The sequence below is a fragment of the Mauremys mutica genome, chromosome 1 (assembly GCF_020497125.1).
Source record: "Mauremys mutica isolate MM-2020 ecotype Southern chromosome 1, ASM2049712v1, whole genome shotgun sequence".
Classification (NCBI taxonomy): Eukaryota; Metazoa; Chordata; order Testudines; family Geoemydidae; genus Mauremys; species Mauremys mutica.
The window spans coordinates 219,774,470-219,801,329 of record NC_059072.1 but is presented as its reverse complement, the minus strand read 5'-3'; positions in this window follow the sequence as shown (position 1 = coordinate 219,801,329).

Sequence of the window (26,860 nt, the reverse complement as noted above, 5' to 3'; positions counted from 1 at the left end):
GAAGGACTTCGGCAAATGTACGGTATGAGAGCTTTTGGGTACTTGAGCACTGTGCTGTGGTGCAGTGACAGTATTCACGTCCCCGGCCGCCCCTCCGCCTGATTATTTTCGGTGAGGGGGGTATGGGACTTTGTGGCGGGGGAGGGCGGTTGCAGATACACTGCAGGGGGGCTCTGTCCTCCTGCGGTCCTGCAGAACATCCACAAGGCGCCTGAGCGTGTCCGTTTGCTCCCTCACTAGTCCAAGCATTGTTTCAGTCGCCTGCTTGTCTTCCTCACGCCACCTCTCCTCCCGTTCGCTGTGTGAGCGCTGGCCCAGAGAGACGGTCTCCCTCCACTGGCTCTGCTGGTCCGCCTCTGCTAGGTAGCAGCCCATACGTTCCTCGAACATCTTGTCCCTTGTCTTTTTCTTTCGCCGCCTAATCTTCGCCAGCCTCTGCGAGGGGGATGCTGTGGCAGGTCTGGAGACAGTGGAAGCTGTGAGATGGGAAACAGGGAGTGAATTCCTTGGAAAGATACATTTTTGCGAACAATTAACTGAGTCTAGGCTGTCTCTGTGAATTCTGGGTTGAGACCCCTGTGCCTGCTGGGGCAGAAATCATTTTCGCGGTGGATTCTGGGTAAATGTCGCCAGTCATTCCTTCCTCCGGGAAAGCAACGGCAGACAATCATTTCAAGCCCGTTTTCCCAGAATTGCCCTGGCATACGCCATAGCGTGGCAACCATGGACACTGTTTTGCCTTTTGTGTATGTCACCGTATGTGTACTAGATGCCGCTGACAGAGGCGGGCCAGCAGCGCTACACAGCAGCATGCTTTTGCTTTTGCATGACAGCAGAGATGGTTACCAGCCATATTGTACCATCAACCATACCATAAATTGGTAATAAGATGGTAATAAGATGGGCATGGTTACCTGTCCTTTTGCACTGCCCCATTTGGGGCTGTCATAAGTGCCCCTGGCCGAGCAGCCAGGGGCGCAAAAGCAAAAATTGGGAATGACTCCCTGAGTCAATCCCTCCTTTTTGGTATCTAAAAATAGAATCAGTCCTGCCTAGATTATGGGCAAGTGTACTAGAGAACCACTGTATCATAGAACCAGAGAGCACAGCTGCTCTGTGTCCGATCCTGCATAAATTATGAGCTGTATGCTATTCACAGGGGGTGCTCCTGCAACAACACCACCTGTTCATTCCGTTCTTACCCCAGCCTTCCTGGGCTACCATACCATTGTCCCCCCACTTGTGTGATGAAGTAATAAAGAATGCAGGAATAAGACACAGTGACTTGTTTGTGAGAAATGACTGGAAGGAAGCCTCCAGCTGCAATGATAGTCCAGGCAGGACATTAAGGAGTGTGGATGAAGGAGCCCATCATCCCTCTGCTAGTCCAGGGGCAATCGAATTTTTTATTTACAATGAAGGGTGGGGGCTGATGGAGCTCAGCCCCCTGTTGCAATGATGAGGACGGTTACCAGCCATATTGCACCATCTGCCATGAAAAATTAGGGACAGGCGCCCTTGATCGACCTTACTGATGCTAGTCGGCATGGTTACCAGCCCTTTTGCACTGCCCCATGTGCCAATAGGCTGATGATGAGGACGGATTTCCATCGTTTTGTACCATCAGCCATCCATAGCGTGGGGGAGCAAGAATGTCGGTGTTGAGTGCTGCACCATCGCGTCTATCTGCAGCATTCAGTAAAGATAGGGTGACATGTAAAAGAGTCAACAGAGGATTGTTTTCACTTCTGGTGGTGGGTGGGGTGTGTGCGCAAATTGCCGAACTATGCCCTGACCCACCGCAGACACTGTGTTTGACCCTAGAAGCATTTGGAGCTCATCCAAGAATGCAAATACTTTTCGGAGACAGCAGGAACTGTGGGATACCTTGCGTCCTCATTCCCCCCTCCCTCCATGAGCGTCCATTATATTCTTTGGCTTTCCGTTACGCTCGTCACGCAGCTGCGTGCTGAGTCTGTGCTATGCCGTCTGTCCGTAGATTTTTTAAAAATACTTTGGACCAGGCGTAAAATTACAGTAATTAACCTAGTTAGATGCAGGAGTCTCCGAGCGAAATCACCCTGAGGAGGGTCACTGAAGGAGATAGAGAGCGCATGCTGCGTGAAAGCTAGCACGAACCAGGGCCCGATGCAGCCGTGCTCGGGGAGGCAGTGCTCCCTGAGTACCTCATGAAAGCCTTGCGCGGAAAACTGTGCTACCACGGAGCACCCAATAAGGCAGCTCTCCTCAGGAACCTCCTGCTGATGCTTTTCGATTAACGCAAGGAGAGCTTCGTGGAGATCTCCAAGGATGATTTCTGTTCTATCCCCATATATAGAGAGTCCTCCTTTTCACACAGTTAAGATTCCTGTTATATTAAGAATAAAAGTTAACATGGTTAAAGCACTTACCGACTGCTCCTTCCCCTGATTCAGGGTCTGGGTTAATGGCCGGGGAGGGTTGTTGGGGGATCTCCGTGATGGTGATGAATAGATCCTGGCTGTCGGGGAAACCAGCGTTGTAAGCGCTCTCGCCTGCCTCGTCCTCCACAAACCCTTCCTCATCTTCCCCGTCCGCAAACATCACCGAGGAACTGGCCGTCGACACTGTCCCATCGTCAGAGTCCACGGTCACTGGTGGGGCAGTGGTGGCAGGCTCCGTAGCGTCCGTTTGCCGCTTTGATTTTTTGGTAGCCTTGTCTGGGGTCCTTGATTTTCACGCGGCGCTGCGTTGCATCCCGCCTGTATCCTCTGTCTCTCATGGCTTTGGAGACCTTCTCGTAGGTCTTCGCATTCCGTGTTTTGGAGCGCAGCTCCAAAAGCACAGACTCCTCGCCCCACACACCGATCAGATCGAAGAGTTCCCGGTCAGTCTATGCTGGGTCCCTCTTTCCATTCACAGATAACATGAACTCCTCTGCTGGAGAGCTCTGCATCGTTGCAGGTGCTGCGGAGCTCGCCCCGATGTCCAGCCAGGACGTCAGATTCAAAGTGCCCAGACAGGAAAATGAATTCAAATTTTCCCAGGTCATTTCCTGTGTGGCTGGTCAGAGAATCCAAGCTCGGACTGCTGTCCAGAGCGTCAACACAGTGGTGCACTGTGGGATAGCTCCCGGAGCTACTAAGTTCGATTTGCATCCACACCTAGCCTAATTCGAGCTAGCCATGTCGAATTTAGCGTTACTCCACCTGCCGGGGTGGAGTACCAAATTCGAACTAACGAGCCCTCTAGTTCGAATTAAATGGCTTCCTGGTGTGGACGGTTGAGCGGTTAGTTCGAATTAACGCTGCTAAATTCGAATTAAAGTCCTAGTGTAGACCAGGCCTTAGATAGGAGCAAGACTGGGTCCTAGACAGATGTTTTTTCTAAGTTTACTACTTATACTGTGCAGGTTCTTTAGGCATAAGTTTTCCATACCTCACAAAATACCTTAAAGTATAATTTTGCTCTGAAACATGAGTGTAAAAATTGGCTTTGTAGGGTTCCATGTTTAGTGTCTCTAAATGATTTTCATATAATATGTGCTCAATTGACAAACATATACATGTTTCTAAACGAAAATTCAACCTAAACTCTGACAGTCAAGCTGGGCTCTTTTCCTCTCCTGCATCATCACTAATAAGTGAGGTTGCCCCGTTATAACTGAACGGATCTGAACAAAATGGACAGTGCAGTGGAAAGAGCAGAATCCACCTTGTTCTATTTAAACTGTGCTATCTATGCAAGACTAACAGAAGTAAAAATGTTTTTTTTAATTATTTGTAACTGAAGCCAGCATTTATGCTCTGAATATGCACAAGTAATAGATGTGGAATTGATATTTTTACATTGCACTCTTTAGAGTAGAGCTGTACTTTAACCTTACAATAGCGCAAAACAACTGGTGTCTCAACAACAGAAAGATACACACCACACTTTTTTTTCTTAAAGCTCAGCAAATTATCATCCTTAACTCACTGTCATGTGCTTCCAGTGGATAACAAAGCTCAATCACAAAAATAAATAAATAAATAAATCCCCAGGCTGTGGGCCTGGCTAAAGGCCAAAACGGGTACTGGGGTTGCAGAGGCAGCAGCCTAGAGATAGGCAGAGGCCACTGGTCCAACTACCTTGCCGATGATGAGTGGCCATGACAGACTGCAGTTTGCCCCAGTGAATGGGGGCTAGATGGTGACTCAGTAGCCACTGAGGCAAGGTGGGTGAGAGGATTGGGGGTTCTCCTTGGAGGGGAGACCCAGACTGCAGGGGTACAGCAAATTATCATCCTTAACTCACTGTCATGTGTTTCCAGTATATAACAAAGCTCAATCACAAAACAAAACAAAAAAACAGAAACACAACACACTCAAAGGAAGGAGTAAGCAAAGAGATAAATGAGAATGTTGGACATATGCCTTTAAATAGATCCAACTTTCACAGACTTTTTTGGTATGTTGGTATCAATCAAAACTGGGTTAGCAGGATGTACATATGTCATCATTCCTGTTGCTGCTTTGTTCTTCTCTAGCTAGTGTAACTTCGGTACTATATTTTAAAGGAATATTCTGCGAAGAGCAAAATAGTATTGTACTATTGTATTCAACAATGCCATTTAAACCTTCCTTCTCCACTAAACACTTCTAAAATACCTTTTAAGCATATGTAAAGCTAGAGAACCTGGAGCACACATTATGCATCTTAACAGCAGCAACATTTATCTAAGTCAATGTGGGGGGAACAATAACAGAAAAAGTAGAAATGGCAGAAATGCTAAGTGACTTTTTAGTTTTGGATTTCACCAAAAAGGTTAGTAGAGATTGGGCATCTAACATAGTGAAAGCCAATGAAAGTGAGTTAGGAACAGAGGCTAAAATCGAGGAAAATAAGTTAAAAATTACTTAGACAAGTTAGATGTGTTGAAGTCACTAGGCCCTGATGAAATACATCCTAGAATACTCAAAGAGCTGACTGAGGAGATAACTGAGCCATTAGTAATTATTGTAAAAAAATCATGGAAGATGGGAGAGATTCCAGAAGACTGGAAAAGGGCAAATATAGTGCCAATCTATAAAAAGGGAAATAAAGAGAACCCAGGGAATTACAGGCCAGTCATCTTAAATTCAGTACCTGGAAATATAATGGTGCAAATAATTAAGCAATCAATTTGCAATCCCCTAGAAGACAATAGGGTACTAAGTAACAGTCAGGATTGATTTATCAAGAACAAATCGTGTCAAACCAACCTAATAGCTTTCTTTGACAGGGTAACAATTATTGTGGATGGGGGAAGTGGTAGATGTGGTGTATCTTGACTTTAGTAAGGCTTTTGATACTGTCTCGCATGACTTTCTCATGAACAATCTAGAAATACAACCTAGATGGAGCTACTATAAGGTGTGTGCATAACTGGTTGGAAAACCATTCCCAGAGAGTAGTTATCAGTGGTTCACAATCAACCTGGAGTGGAGTCCTGCAGAGATCAGTTCTGGGTCCGGCTCTGTTCAGTATCTTCATCACAGATTTAGATAATAAAATAGAGAGTACTGTTGTAGTAACCTGGCAAGGTACTAACAAACTTGAACAGGACTTTATTTTTAAAGTGAAAACCTCTTTACCAAGCTGCTGCTGCACCCTCGGTAGCTCTCACTCTGCCTCCTCAACTCCTTCCCCCTTCTTCCTGTTTCCTGTCCTTTCAGACTCCCACCAGCCAGTGCTCCTAGTTCTAATAACACTGGTCTACAATTTTTGAGAAGTCGTCTGCTTCAGAGATAAAATGTGCTATTTATTATGTATTTTGATGTGCTGAATTCAAATATGACAAAACAACTGATTTTAAGATATTTAAGTTTTTACATTTTATGTCTGTGTATATTGTGTAGATAGTAGAGTTTTAATCATAAATTGTAAACCTAGGTCTTTTCATGTGTTTATGGTTGCTTTACATGATAATATTTCACCTGTCCTGTTTATGTAACACTTTAAAAATCAGCAAAAGGGTTATATAAATAAAATTTATTATGAAACAGAAGGCAAAAAGCTATTATGTACATAGGTTAGTCCTATTCAGTGTCTACTCGGTGCTTCTTGGCTTGTCTCTTGTATTCATTAAATGGAGCATCTCTTGTCACTGTCCAACAATAGTCTGCAAGCATTGATGGGCTCCATTTGCCCTGATAGCATTTCTCCATTGTTGCAATGTCCTGGTGAAATCGCTCGCCGTGCTTGTCGCTCACTGTTCCGCAGTTCGGTGGAAAAAAATCTAGATGAGAGTGCAAAAAATGTATCTTTAGTGACATGTTGCAACCAAGGCTTTTGTATGCCTTGAGGAGGTTTTCCACCAACAACCTGTAGTTGTCTGCCTTGTTGTTTCCGATAAAATATATTGCCACTAACTGGAAGGCTTTCCATGCCGTCTTTTCCTTGCCACGCAGATGCAGTCAAATGCATCATCTCAAAGAAGTTCACGAAACTGAGGACCAACAAAGACACCTTCCTTTATCTTAGCTTCACTTAACCTTGGAAATTTTCCACGGAGGTACTTGAAAGCTGCTTGTGTTTTGTCAATGGCCTTGACAAAGTTCTTCATCAGACCCAGCTTGATGTGTAAGGGTGGTAACAAAATCTTCCTTGATTCAACAAGTGGTGGATGCTGAACACTTTTCCTCCCAGGCTCCAATGACTGTCGGAGTGGCCAATCTTTCTTGATGTAGTGGGAATCTCTTGCACGACTATCCCATTCACAGAGAAAACAGCAGTACTTTGTGTATCCAGTCTGCAGACCAAGCAAGAGAGCAACAACCTTCAAATCGCCACAAAGCTGCCACTCATGTTGGTCATAGTTTATGCACCTCAAAAGTTGTTTCATGTTTCATAGGTTTCCTTCATATGGACTGCATGACCAACTGGAATTGATGGCAAAACATTGCCATTATGCAGTAAAACAGCTTTAAGACTCGTCTTCGATGAATCAGTGAACAGTCTCCACTCATCTGGATCGTGAACGATGTTGAGGGCTGCCATCACACCATCGATGTTGTTGCAGGCTACAAGATCACCTTCCATGAAGAAGAATAGGACAAGATCCTTTTGACGGTCACGGAACATGGAAACCCTAACATCACCTGCCAGGAGATTCCACTGCTGTAGTCTGGAGCCCAACAGCTCTGCCTTACTCTTGCGTAGTTCCAAATCCCTGACAAGGTCATTCAGTTCACCTTGTGTTATGAGGTGTGGTTCAGAGGAGGATGATGGGAGAAAATGTGGGTTCTGTGACATTGATGGTTCAGGACCAGAAGTTTCATTCTCTTCCTCTTCCTCGTCTGACTCAAGTGAGAATGATTCTGGTGCATCAGGAACCGGCAGTCCTTCTCCGTGGGGTACTGGGCGTATAGCTGATGGAATGTTTGGATAATGCACAGTCCACTTTTTCTTCTTTGACACACCTTTCCCAACTGGAGGCACCATGCAGAAGTAACAATTGCTGGTATGATCTGTTGGCTCTCTCCAAATCATTGGCACTGCAAAAGGCATAGATTTCCTTTTCCTGTTCAACCACTGGCGAAGATTTGTTGCACAAGTGTTGCAGCATATGTGTGGGGCCCATCTCTTGTCCTGATCTCCAATTTTGCAGCCAAAATAAAGGTGATAGGCTTTCTTAACCATAGTGGTTATACTGCACTTTTGTGATGCAAAAGTCACTTCACCACAAACAGCAGAAATTATCTGCACTGTTCACACAAGTACGAGGCATCTCTGCTCACTTTGGCTAAACAGAAATGTGTCCCTTTGCAAAATCAAACACTGACAAATAAGAGAGCACAACACTGTATGATTTCTAGAGCTGATACAGGGCAATTTGTTCAGCAGAGTGATGTAAGCTTCGTTATGATTGCATCATCCATGACTTCTAGGAATAACATGATGCAATTCATATCATGTATGACGCACTACCAGCTTCAGATTGCATCATTCATTGTTTTGCCTAAAAAGTACTGTCCAAACCCAGTCATAGATTTATTCATAGATCCAGTCAAAGATGTATTTTAGTCATTTCTGGTTTAAATTGAGATCCTTTCCCTTTATAACTCACTTATCCTCCGCTATTCCCAAGTCAAGGGTCGTATATACTGACCCAATAGCATACCTTGAAAACTAGAGCCAATCAACAATTGTAAGCATCATTTTCCTACTCAGTGATCCAGAATTAGTAAAGTTTGACTACATTTATTTCAGAAGCATTTTGGCTGTAGAGCAGTGTAATTACAAGCAATATCTAACACCACATTCCCTCCTCTCTTAAGAAACTCTCCCAATTAAAATAAACATTGTTGCTCTAACCACAGGAACAAATAGGAAACAAGACACTATACTATTTGCAGAAATATTACACTGAAAGCACTGTAGATACTATATAACATAGTCTCTAGTCCAGACAGGTGGTTGTCTGGGTCTGACAGGCCGTCTCTCAAGCCCCGGTTCCAGTGCAATGTCTTGTTGTGTTGATACTACGGTGAAGTCATCCAATGCAGACTGGGTGTTGGCATAATCTCCTCTTGGTGCATAGGCAGGTGCAAGATAAGAAGCATCCGAAAGTCAATAGATGAAAGGTCCCTTCTTCTCTATGATTTTAAGAGGAGCTATGAATTTATCGTCCTCTTTACGTAAAATTCCAGGTTTTCATATTCTAATGAAGGAACCACACTCAAACTTTGGTTCCTTAGCACCCCACCGCTTGTCTGTGAAAGCCTTATACTTTGCTTGGTTCTGTTCAACTGTTTTTCTCAATGACACTCACTCACTCATGCCCGTCACCCCAGTCGGGGTATGGGCCGCCAACCACAGATCTCCAGAGTCTTCTAATTTTAGATTAGTATTTTAATCTGGTCTCTAATCATCTCATCTGCCATATTCCCAAAGTCACAAGTTACAATCAGACTCCTCAGGGAAGCAATATACTGCATTATAGTCTCCCCTGGTTTCTACTCACGCTGCCCCGTCCACAGGTCTGGCCGACTGCATCTCCCACTGGCTGCGGATCGCTGCTCTGGGCCAATGGGAGCTGCTGGAAGTGGCGCAGGCTGAGGGACTTACTGGCCGCTGTTTGCAGCAGCCCCCATTGGCCTGCAGCGGCGTACCGCAGCCAGTGGGAGCCACAATCAGCCGGACCTGTGGACAGGGCAGGTAAACAAACTGGCCCAGCCCGCCAGAGCCTTTCCCTACACAAGCGGCGACCCCAGTTTGAGAAACACTGATGTAGAGCTTATAAAAAGTTTTCAAATATCGAAATTTCAGTGAAATTTCAACCAGATGTGTTTTATTCACTAATCCTATCATTACAGTCTCATATACTCTAGAAAGTAGCAAGACTCAAGGCCATATTCAGAGGATTATAGTTGTTAGGATGTGATAATGTTTACTTTGCCCTTTTTCTTATTGCCACAGCATTAACAGTAATTCTGGCTATTGGTAGAGATTGTTGAAAATGTACGGAACTTTTGGAAAAGAAAGGAAAAAAAAAACGTTGTCCCTTTTGGAAATTCAGAATTTTAATGATATTTTCTGTAGAAATTTCATAAATGGGAAAGTTTTGACCAGCTGGATCTAGGGGTATGTAGATTGAAACTAGATTTTGCTTTTTGCAATCCATGGCAGAAAGACATTCTGTTTATTAAATGTGTTAAAACACATATAAAAAAGAAAGAAAAATAGTTAGAACATTTAGGGATCCTCCTTATTCTCTTATCTTCCCTCCCGCACTATTTGTTTTGTACAGAATCATTAAAAGGAAATTGTCTTCTATGGCATTATATGCCCTTATTGGGGAAAAAGGTAGTATCAGTGTAAGGTAGTTGTTTGGTTAATAAAGTCTGATCCGGTCTCATCTCCTCCCTAACAGAGAACAATCACAAAGAAAAGAGAAAAGAACATCAAAAGATAGAGATATGCATTTCCTTACTCTGTACTGCAGTTCAGATGTTAGAAAGATCACAGGCACAGCTGCTGACACAATTAGCCATTCATGGATATGCTTTTTCATACTTTTAGAGTTTTTTGTGGCCAGAAGGGACCATAATGATGACCTAATCTGATATCCTGCTTAACACAGGCCATTGGACTTATCCAGTAATTTACGTATCAAGTCCATAAATTCAGTTTGAGCAATAGCATATGTTTTAGAAAGACAGATGCCCTCACAGTTAAAAAAATGTGCCTTATCTCTAATGTGATATGCCTAGCATCAGCTTACAACTACTGGATCTTGTTATACTTTTTGTGCTAGATTAGAGAGATGGCTCCACATGTACATACTTGCAGACTGTAAGCAAGCCATCTTAACCTTCTCTGGGCTAAACCAGATAAGATTAAGCTTCTTATGTCTTTCACTATAATGCATATTTTCCAGACTTCAGATCATTCTTGAAGATGTCTTCCAGACCTCAGATCATTCTTTTTTCAACCCTTTATGGTTTTTCAATATTCTTTTTGAAATGTGGATAGAAGAGCTGGACACAGTATTCCAGCAATGAACTCACTAATTCCATATACATTGTTAATAGCACTTCCCTCCTCCTACTTCATCCTCTTAGCTATAGCATCATTCTGGAAGCACATGTTCAATTAATTTTCTACTATAACCCCTAAGTCTTTTTCTTTGTCACTGTTTTCCAGCATACAATTCCCCATCTTGAGTAGCGGATTATCCGATGGGCTGATGGGGCCCGTAGCGATGCGAGGACTCACCGGCGCAGCGCTCCTGCTGGTTGTCTTGGGAATTGGCTCTCCAGCGTACAGAGCACCTACTCCTGGCCGGTGTCTGGCCTGCTGCTGGCCCCGAGTCCCTCCCAGACCTCGGTGCCCTTTACCTCTGGGTGCTGCCCTCTGCAGTACCCCTGCAGTCTGGGTCTCCCCTCCCAGGGGAATTCCCAACCCTCTCACCCACCTTGCCTCAGTGGCTACTGCCAGTCACCATCTAGCCCCCATTCACTGGGGCAAACTGCAGTCTGTCATGGCCACTCATCATCGGCAAGGTAGTTGGACCAGTGGCCTCTGCCTATCTCTAAGCTGCTGCCTCTGCAACCCCAGTATCTGTTTTGGCCTTTAGCAAGGCTCGCAGCCTGGGGATTTGCCAGGCTGGAGCTCCCCAGCTCCTCTGGCCTTTCCCCAGCCCTGCCCTGCCCTGCTCTGCTCTGCTCTGCTCTGCTCTCTGTACCCTGAGCTTCCAGGCAGCCAGGTCCTTCTCTCTCCAGCAGTGGAGAGAGACTGATTTAGCACCTGGATCACAGCCCTTTTATAGGGCCAGCTGTGGCCTGATTGGGGTGTGGCCCCAACTGTGGTTGCTTCCCCAATCAGCCTAGACTTTGTCTCTGTGAACCGAGGTAACTGTCCCTCTACAGGCCCGTTCCCAGGGGCCCCGAGCCAATGGGGGCCCCAGAAAAATGAGCACCCCAGCAAAAATCTGTTGTGGGGTGGCAGAATGGACTAGTGTGCTCAAAAACAAATTCAAGGATGAATTGATACCGTCTTCTTAATTAGTTTTGACCTCAAAATCTAACATTAAACTGTGGTTGTCTAGTGAGATTCCTGTTACCTAATGTATGTAAAACCTTTTATTGGAAAAGAAACATGGAAGCCACATAGGTTTGTTCATAGGAACATCCTCTAGGAGTGACTTTGTGTTAAATGTGCTCATAGTTTTTTCCAGGAAATATACAAGATATGGAACTTGGCTAAGATCCTTTCTTCACCAAATACTAAATAATTACTCTTTTCAGTATGTAAAGAAAAATAACCACTCTTGTTTATTATGCTAACTTTCTAAGTGTTAGTTCCTACTGTTTTAGAGAAGAATTCAGAATTGTACACACACAATAAAAGATGAGGTTTACAGTGTTTCTACTGAAATATAATTTCCCATCCTGGCTGGGCTCAGACAATATTAAGAAGAATGGACAGTCTACATTAAAATAGTTGTGAAAAGGCTCAGAATTTCAAGTGTATTTCTATCCTGATCCCTAAGTAGAGAGAGAGGGTTGAGTTTGTCCCTGATGTAAGTCCACTGAAGTCAAATATTAAGATATGTTTGTGGAAGATTATAATTTAAAGACACTTCCTTATAAGGGACAGTATTATGAATATAGGAATTTAGAGATGTGCCTGGAAGCTGGGGTTGAGAACACAGTGTAGCTGTATGACAGAAGCTCTCTAGTTTGTTTTATTAAAAGTTTTATTCCCTTTTGATTCACTGATTTGTTGTTTAATGAACCCCAAAATCATTATATCAGAGTTACCCCACTGATACATTTGATCTAACAATGTTACTTTAGAGAAAAATCCATCCCTAAGGAAGTCAACTGAATACCTGTGTTTTATTTATTTGAAATAGTCTCATTTGTTTCTGTGATTTAAAAAAATCTACATTATGCATTAAAAGAGCAATAAAGGAAAATAAGACCAAAGCTGACAAATCTTCGGAACTCTTACTATTACCTGAGGACTGTATGACAGTGTAAAAAAAGTAGAAGCAAAACTAACTACATGCAAATTAAGATGAGTTTAAAATCAGATCTGAAATGTTTTCTGTAAGGTTGTTACTTTTGCAGATTCCCCTGGATTTTGGCTGTTATACAGCAACAGCAAACAACGTTTGCGGGCAGAAGGAAGCCACTTTTTCGATTATCTCCATTTGTGGGGTGGGAAGCAAAAGTAGGGCAGCATTTTATTCTGGTGACTATAATGAGACAAAAACTGACTGGAAGCTCTGGGCAAAGATTTTTTTATGCAGCCAGTCAGGCAGGCAGTATCCTGTGTCATTTTAACTGGCTCCAGGAGTTGGGCAATTTATAGCTATACTTTCACAGATTACTTATGTCAGCAAATGGACCTGTGGTATATATTTATGGTATTTAGGGACTTTGCCAATAGTTTCCAATGAGAAAAAGAAGAATTTTTTTTAATTCAGAGGGGGAATAACATGCACCTTGTTCCAGCAAAAGAAAAAAAAATTGTATAAGAAGGTTAGAAGAAAAGGTTATTTGTTCTTCCCTAAGCTTCTGTGCAGGCGGAGATGGGTGGCGGGAGGGGGAGTCAAGCCTAGTGCAATTCGCCAAGGACCTGTCCATGCAAGCATAGAAGGTGTAGTTTCAAAACATGTTTGCTAACACATTTTAAAACCCTAACACAGATAGAGCACGCTACACATGTTAGCTGGTCAAGCTTTAACCCTAGGATTTAAGTACAGCTTACCCTGTCTACACCAGGCTTTTGAAAAACTGTTAGATAACATGTTTTAAAAATGGGATTTGTAAACTTAAGAATTCCTAAGTAAATAAAGAGTTTAAGATAATATACCCTTTATGCTCATGTGCTATCTCTGTGGCATATTCTCTCTCCCCAAGTCCCACAGAAATCACTGTGCAGGTGTACTGTGAGGTTCAGATTCTGTGAGCTGAGGTGGAAGGGACAGCATAGGAGATGGCTATTTTCCACAGCCTCACCTACCCACAACAGCACAGGATTCTCCCATTTAAGATAATGCTAACCCAGACAGCTTCATCGTATTTGATGATTAGCTCCATATACCTCTAACACACACAGACAGAAGCAACAGAACAAGATAAAATACTCTATATTACAGCAATTCTCAACCAGGGATCCAGGGCCCCCATGGAGGCCACAAGCAGGTTTCAGGGGATCAGCCAAAATAAACCAGAGCCAGCATTAAACTCACTGTGGCTCAGGGTAGAATGCCAAAGCCCAAGTCGCATGGAACTGAAAACTAAAGCCTGAGCAGCTTAGCAATTGACCTGCTTGCTAACCCCTAATGCCAGCCCTGGGTTTTAATCTACTGGATATGCAGACAAACAGTTGTTGTGGCACAGGTGGGCTGTGGAGGTTTTTATAGCATGTGTGGGTGTGCGGGGGGGAATCAGGAAGAAAAAGGTGGAGAACCCCTTCTCTACCATACTGCCTTACTTATCAATTTATGCTGAATTAGGAGTTCTATGTGCCCTTTGACTTCCTAATGAGAGAGTCCTATGAATATTCACAATTTTAACTGTATGCAGTGTAAAGAAGAAAACAATACAAACATTTCTCACACTCAGCTAAAAATGATTCCTTTTTGTAGAGCAGAAAATGAATTGCAAGCAGCATGTATTTTTCTCCTCTGGTCTAAAGTATAGCTGTTGCTTCAGTACTATGCAGCTGTTTTCTAATTTTTGTTCTTGTTTTATAATAGTATGTTCCTTTTTCTGATATTGGATCTGTTTGGCCCTGTTTAGGGATTCCTTAGTAAGCCTGCTATAGTGACCAACATGATACAATAACAGCACATAGAACCCAGAGAGGAATCTTCTATAGATTCAAAGGTGGGGAAGAATTATTATCTCCATTCTTCAGACAGAGTAACTGAGGTTTAGGAAGGCTGAGCAAATTGCCCCTGGATCATAGAGTGGCAGGGCCAAGAACTGAAATTGGCTTTTCCTCACTCCCAGTCTCTTGCTCAACCCACTAGAAAACACCTGCTAGTTGCACAGGCTAACTCAAGTTTATGGTTCCATCAGTTATAAATACTCTCTCTCTCTCTCTCTCTCTCTCTCTCTCTCTCACTTGTTCTCTCTTGCTCTGTCTCACACACACTGCATGTGGCACAACTGGGAAATAGCAGCAAGCAAACATCTTCAAGAAGGCAACTTTAAAAACAGAAACAGAACTTTTTCAAACATCCAAAGGGGTAAAGTCAGAAATTAAATGAAAAAGAAGGGGGAGAATATGTATTGCCTCATGCAAAGAGGTGAATGAATATACAGGTCAATTTTTATTTTGCCAATATTTGTGTATCACTAGTTACAGTTTGAGAAGAATTAAAAAAAAAAGATTTATATACTTTGATTAGAGACAGGAAGAGGTAAGATATACTCTAAAAACACAACAGACCACACATTTAATACGTGGAAGAACAGGGTTTTCCTAAGAGCAGCAGCACAACTTTTCCAGCCCTAGAAAAGAAAATCCTCTCTGCTATTTTCAGAAACGTGCACAGTGTCCAAGTTTCTCCCTAAAAGCAACTTGAAATCCATTTCCCCTCTCACTCCCCATACTCCTCAAGATGTACCTTTGAGGCACAGTCCTGCATCCGGGATAGAAAGGAGATGCACTGAAGGGAGAGAGAGATCACACTGTGAAACTCCCTTCTGAAGCTTCCTGATGCCTGGATGGGGGAAGAAGGGCATCCCTTTATGAGGTAAAGCACATTATCTCTTGCGTGTAATCCCACTTTATGAACTAGTGTGGAGGAGGGATAGGCCCATGCTTCACCTCTTGCTAACTGCTCCCTGCCCCCTTTGAGTGACTATGCAACTTCTGGGAAGATTGAGTGGAAGTCCCTATATTCTCCCGAGTGCAGGAACTGCAATTATGTCTGGCCCTTGCATGAATTGTGCTAAGCAAGGAGCAGCTTTCTTGCATCCTCCTCTCCATCACTACATATCCAGGAAGGTAATAGCACATTCCAGCCTATAGCATCCTTTCAATTAATGCATTTCCTGATCTGCAAGAAGACGACAGTGGAGTGAGAATTCCCAGAGCTAGAATCATTTCAACAACTTGGATTTTGGATTCAGATATAGAAAGCTGTATCATCACTGGCTTCAGCAAGCTTTCATTTTCGTGCTAGGGTGATATAGGATAGAATATAGTTTGGCTGCCCTTTACAAAGGCAATTTCTGTATTTTATGCAGGCCTAACACATAAGAGGCTGTTTTATTTACCAGGGAAAGCTGGCAACTTAAATGCAGCATCTGGTTTGTAGTAAGGCTCAGAATAATGCTTTACCAATTATCTAGCTGGACTGACCGAGGCACAAAGAAGTCATCTGAAATGCCCAAGGTCATTCAATAAGTGGCTCCACCTGGATTTCAACACACATTCTGATTCACAATTCTTTGTTGCAATTATTTGCTTTCATAGGGAAGGATGTTCAGTTGCTAGTCTCTATTAATCGTATCCATAAATGAAAGTCACCTGTTAGGATTTTGCTGCTTTATGTCCTGTGAGTAAGAAAAGTACATAATTTTTTTTTAGTAGCTTGACTGCTGTTTTTCTGACATACATGATACATGGTGTAAAAAGCAAATATACCAGTTAGAGGGATTAGATGATAAAGATAGAAGCACTTACAGGGCACCTACCATATATTTTACTTAATGGACAATAATTTGAAAGAGAAATAAAATAAAAGTGACGAGTTTTAGTACATTTCAATTGAAGCATTTTAGACAGGGATTGCATGTAACTGAATTTGGTTGTACAATATCTACTGCAATCTGCCACATAATTCACTCTAAATAAAGCTGATTTAAATTGTATCCCACAGTGAAAGCCAAGTTAATGGATTTTGTACAGACTGCAGTGCTCAAGGGAATGACTGGAGTTAAGGGCATCAAGATATCTCACAATGAAGTGGGTGCCACAGAAGAAGCGAGCTGCCCCCTTATTGATCCATCCATATATACAGCTTTGGTAAAGCTTTATGCAGTCTACTCATGCTCTAGGTAATCTAAAAATGTCCCTTTATGTGTTCATAGCCTGCCAGAAAACAAGGGCATTGTGTTGAGCAAGTCTATGATAAAAATGCAAATGCCTTGGGATAGCACTCTATACAAATTACTGATATTGCTGCTCTCATCTTGGCTGAAGCACAAGAGAACTATGCTGAATGAAGCATAGATTCAGAATGTTTCGTTTGAGGTTCTAATGATTTTTAAACGATACTTTGAAATTCTGCTGTAGAGTCAAAGGTGATGCCTGCTATTGAAGACTAATGAGGATGCTAGCAATTCTGCTGCTAGGCTGCCTGACTCTAGTAGTGAGAAATGGTAGAAATGGCCTGTGGTATACTGCCATGACAAGGCACTGCATCTTCTTAGAATTAAACTATTAAGCTTTCCTCTGAGTCATCAGCTTCCTTCCCCACCACCCCATAATAGGTGGGGGAGGGTTTGTATCTGAAAAAGCACAATCCTTCCCCGCAGGAGAAGTTGGATGTGCAGCATGCTCCTTCTTTGCCCACTAAGTCAGCCCCAAAAATTAATGCAGAAGGGAAGGGCCCTTATTAACTTCATTGTTTGTTTGTTTGTTTGTTTGTTTATTATTACATCAGGATATAGAGGTCCCAAACAGGATTGGGGACCCACTGTGCTAAGGGTACAGATACAGAATAAGAGATTATCTATATCCCAGACATCTCAGTCTAAATAGAGAAAAAGGAAATATTACTATCTTCATTGTACAGTGGGGAACTGAGGCACAGAGAGATATTAAGGGGTTTAAAAAATACCCAAGCAACCAAAAAAACAGTGATAATCGACACCTGTGTGACTGCTGCCGGTCCTTGGTCAGGACAGAACAGCCAGGATAACTGGAACCTGGAGAGGGAGAAAAGCCAACAGGACCAAGCTAGGCTGCACTGGTAAAGGGAATAATTCACAGAAGAAGAAAAGAAGCATACAGACTGTGGGAAATGTGCTACTATGAGGAGAAACCATGCCAGGATGAACTAGATCCTGCCTATCCGGAGCACTTGGCACCTCACATGTGATAGCAGAGCATTAGAAAATGGATCAATATAGTAGTTCAATTGATCAAATTTCCAGTTAAAAGAGCCTCCCCACAGAAGCCATTAGATTCAACCTTGCCATATCTTATCACATAAGATCCCACTGAAATAATGTCTTAAGCGCCACACACTGCACCTTTGCAGAATGAGGTCAAGGAGGAATCGTTACTCACTTTGTGCAGTAACTAAATTTTTTTCAGATGTGTCCCTCTGTAGATGCTTCACTTCAGGTGCACCTTTGCCCCATGCTCCTTTGATTAGAGATTTTTGGTAACAATGTCCATTTGGCTCATGCATGTGCTCAAGCCCTTGTGCTGAGGACATACAGAGCTTTGTGGCTGAACTTCACAATTTGATTTTACCAGTAACTGGGATGTTTTATTGAGAACTGGCCTAAAGAGGATTGAAGTCATCATTGGTCATTGCTGGCTGCCACTTTTTGTTCATATAGCCTGCCTCCAAGACAGAGTCCCTGCATATTGAGCCCTGAGGATCAGACTTGAGGTCAAGGGGGATGTAGCCTGACCATGGACTGGCAGCAGTCACACAGTTGTTTGTGATTAACCTATCTGCACCAGATCAGTACTAACTGTGTGATCCTATTAGATGCCTGGAATAAAGCTGCACAATATTGCTGTAAACATTCAGCTCTAGAGATCCTTGCTATCTAAGCACATTGTTGTGGACAAACTGCCCACAGTTCCTTCTCTACCACACAGTCCTTTGAGACAAAACTCCAAAGTAAAATAGGTGAGAAAGGAGGATGGGTAGTGGAGTATCTATGGCAGGGGGGAGACAAATATCCAAGAACTCAGTTTACTACACAAAGTGAGTAACTTCCTCCTTCTTCTTCGAGTTATATCCCTATGGGTTCTCAACTTCAGGTGGTGCATGCCCAAGCAGTGTCTCTGGAAGGAATAAGGAGCACCAGAGTGAGATCCAACAATGAAGACAGAACTGCATTTCCAACTGCAGCATCTGATCTGCCAAAGCTTAGCACTTGAATAAAGTATGTATTGAGGTCCAGGTTGTGCTCTACAAATTTTGACAAGTGGAATATCTTTCAGTAGTGCCACAGAAGTAGACTGGGACCTTGCAGAATGGACTAGTACCCTAGAAAAAGGTTGAATGTTGACAGCTTCATAACAAGAGATTATAGAGATTCACCTTGAAAGTAATTGAGTAGAGATTGAGAATCCTTTGGCTCTGTCTCCAAATGAAACAAATAGTCTGGGAAGATTTCATAAATTGTTTGGTTCTGTCCAGTTAGAAAGCTAATGGTCTCCTGACAGCCAGTGTACGGAGGGCAGCTTCCTCCCTTGTCTGCTATGGTTTTGGGGGATGGGGGCAGGGAATGAAAGATGAATAACCTGATTAACATTGAATTTAGAAGATATTTTAAGCAGAAACTTAGGATGCGGTTTCAGTGAAACATATCCCCTGAAGAATGCTATAAAGGAGGATCTGTAATTAATGCCCCCCTCCAACTTTTTGGGCAGAAGTGATGGCCACTAAGAAAGCTGTTTTCAAAGAGAACAGGTAGCCAGTGTTTTAAAGTAAGTTTTCATAAGGCACTTGAGGACCAAGTTTAAATCCCATTCCGGGGTGGGCTCTCTACTCTGCAGAAAAAGATTAATCAACCCCTTGATGATTTTTGCCATTGTGGGGTTGGCAAACACTGAAAATCACTCTACAGATAAATGAAAAGCTGAAATAGCCTCCAAGTTAACCTTGTCAGAATTTAAGAGATAATGAAGAACCACAGAAAGGGATGAATGAAAAGTTGAAAATTGCCACTGGACACACTGGTGGTGAAACCTCCTTCATTTTTGAAGGGAAGTGTTTCATGTAGATACTTTCTAGCTGTTTAACAATACCTGTTGTACATCTGATGAACAGGAAGTCACTATCCCTGAGAATCATCAAGAATTCCCAGGTTGAGATGAAAAGTCCAACTGGAGTCCTGAGACAGCAGATGGGGGATGGACAGAAATCTCAATTCTGGACAAGAAGCATGGAAAATCAGGTAAGGGTACCAGACTCATCTTGGCTAACTTGCTACAAGAAAAAATACTCTGGCTTTTTCTTGTTTGATCCTGCTCAGCACTGACCAATGGTGTTGGAGAATGGAGAAGGTCCTTCATCCAAGGAATGAAGAAATCACCCCCTAAGGACTGAAGACCCATCCCGCCTCATGAACAGAATTTCTTTCATCTCCAGTTTGTGTCTGTGGCAAAGAGATCCACCTCTGAAAATCCCCAGGTCAGAAAAATATGATTGAGAATCTGAGAATCCAGCTCCCACTCATCATCTTTGGAGAAGTGCCTGCTGAAATAGTCATGCATGGTGTTTTGTATGCCTGGAAGGTAGGACGTTTAGATGAGTATGTGATTGGGTATACACCAGTTTCATAGCTTTATTCCTTTAGCACAAAGAAATGGGGTGGATCTCATTCTCCTCCCTCTCCCCACTCACTGATTAAAATAGAATATGCAGGCTACAAGGTCTAGCATGACTGGAGGATTTGCCACTGATTACTAAAGGAAGTGGGTATAGGAGTTCCTGATTGCCATCAGCCCCAGATGAGCTTGATGAATATATGCGCCAACCATTTGCTCTAAATGGTGTGTCTCTCTAGATGTGTCCCCCATCCCCTGAGGGATGCATCTAACATTATAATGATGGTAGGAGGAAGTTGGCTGAAAGGATGTCCTGCACAGACTTGGACAGGTCCTTCCAACAATTCAGTGAGTCCTTTATTCTGCAAGGGACAAACACCAGGTTGTCTAGAGCAGTGGTTTTCAAACTGTGGGTCTGGGTCGCAGAATGTAAGGCACTGGGTCGCGGTGGGTCTGGTCAGCACTGCCGACCAGGCCGTTAAAAGTCCCGTTGGCGGTGCTGCCTAGCTAAGGCAGGCTAGTCACTACCTATTCCGACATTGTGCTGCACCATGGAAGCGGCCAGCAGCAGGTCCAGCTCCTAGGCGGGGGGTCCACATGGCTCCGCGTACTGCTCCCACCCAGAGCACTGGCTCCACACTCCCATTGGCCGGGAACCAGCCAAGATGAGCTGCGGGAAGGGTCCTGCGGGTGAGAGCCGCACGAAGCAGACATGCTGCTGGCTGCTTCTGGATGCATCGCGGTCCATGGTGCCAGGACAGACAGGAAGCCTGCCTTAGCACCCCCACTGTGCCGCTGACCAGGAGCTGCCTGAGGTAAGCCTGCCCCTCTACCCCATGCCCCAATCCCCTGCCCCAGCCCTGAGCCCCCACAATCCAGAGCCCCTTCCTGCATCCCAAACCCCTCATCCCAAGCCCCACCCCAGAGCCTGCACCCCAGCCCAGAGCCTTGACCCCCTCCTGCACCCCAACCCTCTGCCACAGCCCTGAGCCCCTCCCACACCCCAAACTCCTCAGTCTCATCTCTGTTGGGTCATGGGCATCAACAATTTTCTTCAACTGGGTGGCCAGAAATTTTTTTTGAAAACCACTTGTCTAGAGTGTGTTTGCTCAGGATATAGATTGTTCTGAGTCTTCCCTAGAAGCAGTGAAGATGTAACCTGGTATGTTGCATTATGAAATTACCAGCTGCCTGCAATAGATGACATTTTCTTGCTGTTGTCTGTGGTCTTATTTGAACCTTGGAAATTAGGTTTATTAGATTCACAAACCTGTCCACAAGAAGGTAAACTCTGGCTGTCATCCAGAGAAGCCCCTATGAAGTCTGTTGTACTGGGGTCAAAGTGGAGTTTTTTATTTGAGTTGAAGTTCTAACCTTTGGAACAGAGACGTTGCTGTTTGTACTGCAGAGAGAACTTTGCTGTGTCATCAGTCCTTGGGCAGCCAATCATTGTGGTGGGGAAGATGATTATTCCCAGCCAACATAGGTTATCAGCTGCCGCTGTCATTATCTTAGAGAATACCCTTGTGGGAGTGGAGAGTCAAGAGAGAGGTACAAAAGGGAGGTCTTCGACAATATTCTGGATTTCCCTAGGAAACCAAGATAGCTAAAGCCAACAAAGACACCTGATGCATGATGACAACGGAGGAGATGAAGCAAGCCTCAGTGTCAGTTTCTTCTAGAAAGACTTGCAGTGAGGTCCTTGTTAAGTGCTGACCTTCAGCTAAGATGGCCTTCAACTGCTCACAATGTTCAGCAATGAAGTGTTTAATAAAACTGTTGAATTTAGCGTGATTGCCATAAGATCGTGGTACTTCACAATTCTAAATTGTAGGGTTGCTGAGGTATAACTCTTATGACCCCAAAAGATCTAGTCACTTTTTAGTTTTTATTATAAATTGTAGTTTGTGCATGGTATTGTCTGTCATGCTCACTGACAGCTTCCACAACTAAAGAATTTAGTGGAGGACGGGAAAACAAAGATTCTGAATTTCTTGCTGGGATATAATACCTTTTGTCAGCCTGTTTACACGTAGGTGGTGCTGTGGCAGGAATCTTCCAGATGGTCTTGGCAGATTCTAGCAGAGCCTCATGCACTGGCAAAGCTATTGGTCTGTTGTGTGTAATATGTCAAAAAGACATGATTCAACACTTGGGCCTTCTCTAAAGGGATTTGGAGCAAGTCAGAGATGTGCTTCATCAGTTCCTGAAACTGGGTGGCCAACAAGGGAAGGTGGAGCCATTACAGACTCATCTGGTGACAATGATGATACATTTCTTTGAGGTCACTTCCATATCTGCTCTGGCCTCTTGCTCCTTGAATGACTCCCCCTGAGGTTGTGACTGTTGAGGAGGAAGTGATGGAGCAGGAGAATATATTTATCTATACTTCCCACAGGAGTAACTGGGAGTTTGAGAACCGCTGGTGATTGGGATCCGTTAGTCCCAATATGGCCCCTGAGGGATACCATAAAGTAGAGAAGGGGGAATCCTGTGCTGATCATAGGATGGGAGTAACATTGTTTTTCCCATGGGAACTTCACTTTCAGGGTAGGTGACATGGGAGAGGTCCCTTTGGTGGTGGGCAGGAGATCCCTGGACAGAGATCTGAGAATCAGAGCAGTCATCCTCCACATAGTCCAAAAGCATAGTGAACAATGAAGGAGATGCTAATGGTCTGCTTGGTGCAATAGGTACCAGAGAGCTGGTTTCTACCTGGATAAGGTAAGGTCTCAGGGATCCAGCAGATCTTGGTCCTGAGAAACATTTGGTACCCACTAACAAAGGTGATTCCAGCTGATCTGAAACAAACAAGGCTCTGGATGTAGCTGTGCTAAATTTTGATTGCTATGGAGTCTGATCTGTGTCAGTATCAAGGGTGCTGAATGCCTCAGTGGTACCTACCTAAAAGATGGCATTGGTACCAAGTTTTCTGCTTGTTTCTGTGGTCCATGCCCGGTAGATGACATTCATACCAAAGATGTTAACAGCTTCTGGTGTACTTATGCAATGGTCTGGAACACCTGATTAGGTACTGAGGGTAGTACAAAGGGATCTCTAGACAAACACTTCCTTGAAGCAGAGAGTTTGGAATCTCTGCTGGAGTGATCATGTTTAGGTGGTACCAGGGACCATTTCAGTACCAGAAAATGCTTGGTACCATGATTTCTTGAAGAGCTTGAATTCAGAAATTAGAACAGCTTAGAGCCTCAACAGTACTTCATCTTGAACCAGGGGTCTCTGAAACAGTTGATCGCTGAGGTAACCAAGATTTCTTTGAAGAAGGCTCTCTGGTGGGAGATCTGGAATTCCTCTTCTTGTTGATAACCTTGTTGATACCTTCCGTGCTGTTATCCCATGAAAATTTTGGTGAGTGAGGTATGGAGATTGACAGGACACTAAGTACACCCAAAGGCCAGTATATACAGGTTTTTTTCTGAGCCTAGATCAAAGGCTGTCCTCAGAGCTTGCTACATAATTAGGAGCATTAATTTAATTGCCCTGTTTTTCCTAGATGCGAGTTTGAAAGCTGTGCAGATCTTACACTTGGTAGTTATGTGCATGTCACCTAAACAGCGGAGGTATTGAGAGTATCTGTCACTAGCTGAGAGGAACTCCTGACAGGAAAGGCAGTGCTTGAAGCCTAGTGATTATGACATGTCCCAACCATGTCAACCTCTGGTGGTGCGAGGGGAGGAGGGAAGGGTTATTTAGTGGGGGGTGGAGAGGAAAAATGAATAAAAAACCATGAACTAAGTAAACTACACTAGCACTGGAACTGGAAGACTAAGCTGCAGGCTAAACTTGAAAGGGCACAGTAGATGCTCTATCTCAGGCCGTTGGGCAGTTGATAAGGAACTGAGGGTGGTTTGCCCTTGCAGCTCTATATATCCATGATATAGGGAATGAAGATGTCTGGAGTACATGTACAGACTGAACAGGCATGGATACAGAAAAATCTTTGATCAAAGGCACAAGGAGAGCATGTGCAACTGAAGTGGAACCTGAAGTGCAGCAATCATATGGATACCACTTGAAGAAGAAGCTGTTTGGAGTATGGCCTGAAAGCAGCACCGTTTCATTTTATATTGAGGAAGATGCAGTTGAAGCATCTACACTGCTTTCTGCTGTGGTAGTATAGTGCAAAGAGAGAGGCAGTCCCTCTCATGTAGCCAGGTCCAAGATTATTTAAGCCCTTATTTGTCAGCAGAAACATGGTAATGGTGTGTATTGGCCTTTCAAAGTTTATGAGGGAAACCTTCGTGGGACAGTACAAACCCTGTCCAGGATACATGACCACTGATTGGTTGGAAATGGCCCTGGGAAAGTTGTCTGGAGTTTTTTATAGAGCCCTTACTGCTGATTAGCTTTAGGGCTTGAAAAGCAGAATGCACTGTAACTCACTTCTCCCAACAACAGGAACAAGTATAACTCACATTAGTTGCCAACCAATCACTTCCCTGTGATTCAGAAGAATAAGGCTGCTGGGAAATGTCGTACCTTCTGGCAGCCATATTTTTAATCCTTGGTTCTGGCAAGACATGCTGGGAAACAGGGAACTGTGTCTAACCCTTCAAACAGAGCAAGACAGGCATAAACATAGATCTGGTTAACATTTTCCATAATTTTGTTTTTTATGGTAGTCAGAAGTTTTTCATGAAAAAATTCACTAAACATTTTTCTGATTTTCAACCAGCTCTCTGGGACAGAAGCAGATTGTGCTGAAGGCTCTCACCTGAAGGTTGTGGGCAGGTAAACCCACTTTCTCAGTTTGATTTTTTCATTTGCTTTGCAAGGCTATTTTGCAGCAAAGACCTTTGATGGGATTCTGTGAATCTATGGGGATGAGTTTCTGTTTAGGGCAATTAAACATAATCCATGCAATTTACAACAATAACAAAATCCAAACCAAATTTCTATCAGGAATATTTCTTTTTTTCCCTTGGAGCCAATACAAACTCAATTTCTTCTATCCATGTCTTACATAGATCCTTCAATAAGGACAGAATTATGCTGTATATGGAGAAACTTAATGTTCTGGAAATAAATTTCCTGGCAGTTATACCATTGTCTAAATGCTTTTTTTTCTGCTATTCTGGGTAACAGATAATTTTTAAATAAAAGAAAACAAAGACACAGGCTACCTTCTTTGTTCTCTTGATATGTCAGAAGATTTAACAACACACAATAACTCTATTTCTGCATAGAAATAATAATCCAAAACAAAACCTCAACTATAACTCTGAGTCTCATATTCCTTCTTTTAGTGATGTTGAGTGACCTCCCTCCGAACCAGAGAGCAAGGGACCACTGCACTCCTCGTGGTGGGCAGAATTGAAACAAACCTGCCCCTGGTACCGAAAGTCCTGGAGTTGGACAGGATGTATAAAAGTAGATCAGCAGATCTCAGTTGGGGCTGGACTACTGGAAGAAGCAGATATCTCTTCTAGGGTACAGAGATCTTTGCTGGATCCTGGACTAGTCCCGGAGTGGAGCTGCACCCTGTGGTTGAAGGAGACAGTTGAGTCTCCAAAGGAGCTGCCAGGACTGCCATCAGATGAGTGCCTCAAGGAGCTGTGGGGACTGCCAGTGGCTAAGTACCCTGAGGAGACAAAGGACCTTTGGACTACAGAGAACTATGCCCAGACTGTGGTAGGAAGTAACCCAGGGGAACCAGACTTTTGTCTGTTTCTGCTGGTGGAGAGTGAGTATGCATGTTTTAGGATATGGCATACCAAACGGCAATGTAATATATGCCATCATGTGCCAGCAATGCCCCTCTGCCATGTACACTGGCCAAACCGGACAGTCTCTACGTAAAAGAATAAATGGACACAAATCAGACATCAAGAATTATAACATCCAAAAACCAGTTGGAGAACACTTCAATCTCCCTGGCCACTCGATTACAGACCTAAAAGTTGCAATATTACAACAACAAAACCTTCAAAAACAGACTTCAACGAGAGACTGCTGAATTGGAATTAATTGGCAAATTGGACACCATCAAACTAGGCTTGAATATAGACTGGGAGTGGATAGGCCATTACACAAAGTAAAATTATTTCCCCATGCTTATCCCCCCTCCACTCCAGTTCCTTACATCTCCTTGTCAATTGCTGGAAATGGACCATTTTCATTACCACTAGAAACAGTTCTTTTTCTCTCCTGCTGATAGTAGCTCACCTTAACTGATCACTCTCGTTAGAGTGTGTATGGTAACACCCATTGTTTCATGTTCTCTGTGTATATATATATCTTCCTACTGTATTTTCCACTGCATGCATCCAATGAAGTGGGGCTGTAGCCCACAAAAGCTTATGCGCAAATAAATTTGTTAGTCTCTCAGGGTACGTTTACACTTACCGGGACGGTCGACGCGGCGAGTTCGACTGCTCGGAGTTCGAACTATCGCGTCTGATCTAGACGCGATAGTTCGAACCCCGGAAGCGCTAGTTCGAACTCCGGTACTCCACCGCGGCAGGAGGAGTTGCCGGAGTCGACCCTGGAGCCGCGGAGTTCGCTTCCGCGGCGTCTGGACGGTAAGTAAGTCGAACTAGGGTAGTTCGAATTCAGCTACGTTATTCACGTAGCTGAATTCGCGTACCCTAGTTCGACCCCCGAGCTTAGTGTAGACCAGGGCTAAGATGCCACAAGTACTCCTGTTCCTTTTGCGGATGCAGACTAACACGGCTGCTACACTCCAACAGTAAATCAACATGCTCAATATTTCAAGTCTGAATGTACATAACACATTTAGTAGGGTTATATTAAATGCCCAAAGGGAAGGAAAATGGGCATGTGCGCAGTTGATGAGTAATGATGATTAAGAATGAATAATAGATTCTGCATCTTTCTGGTATTCTCC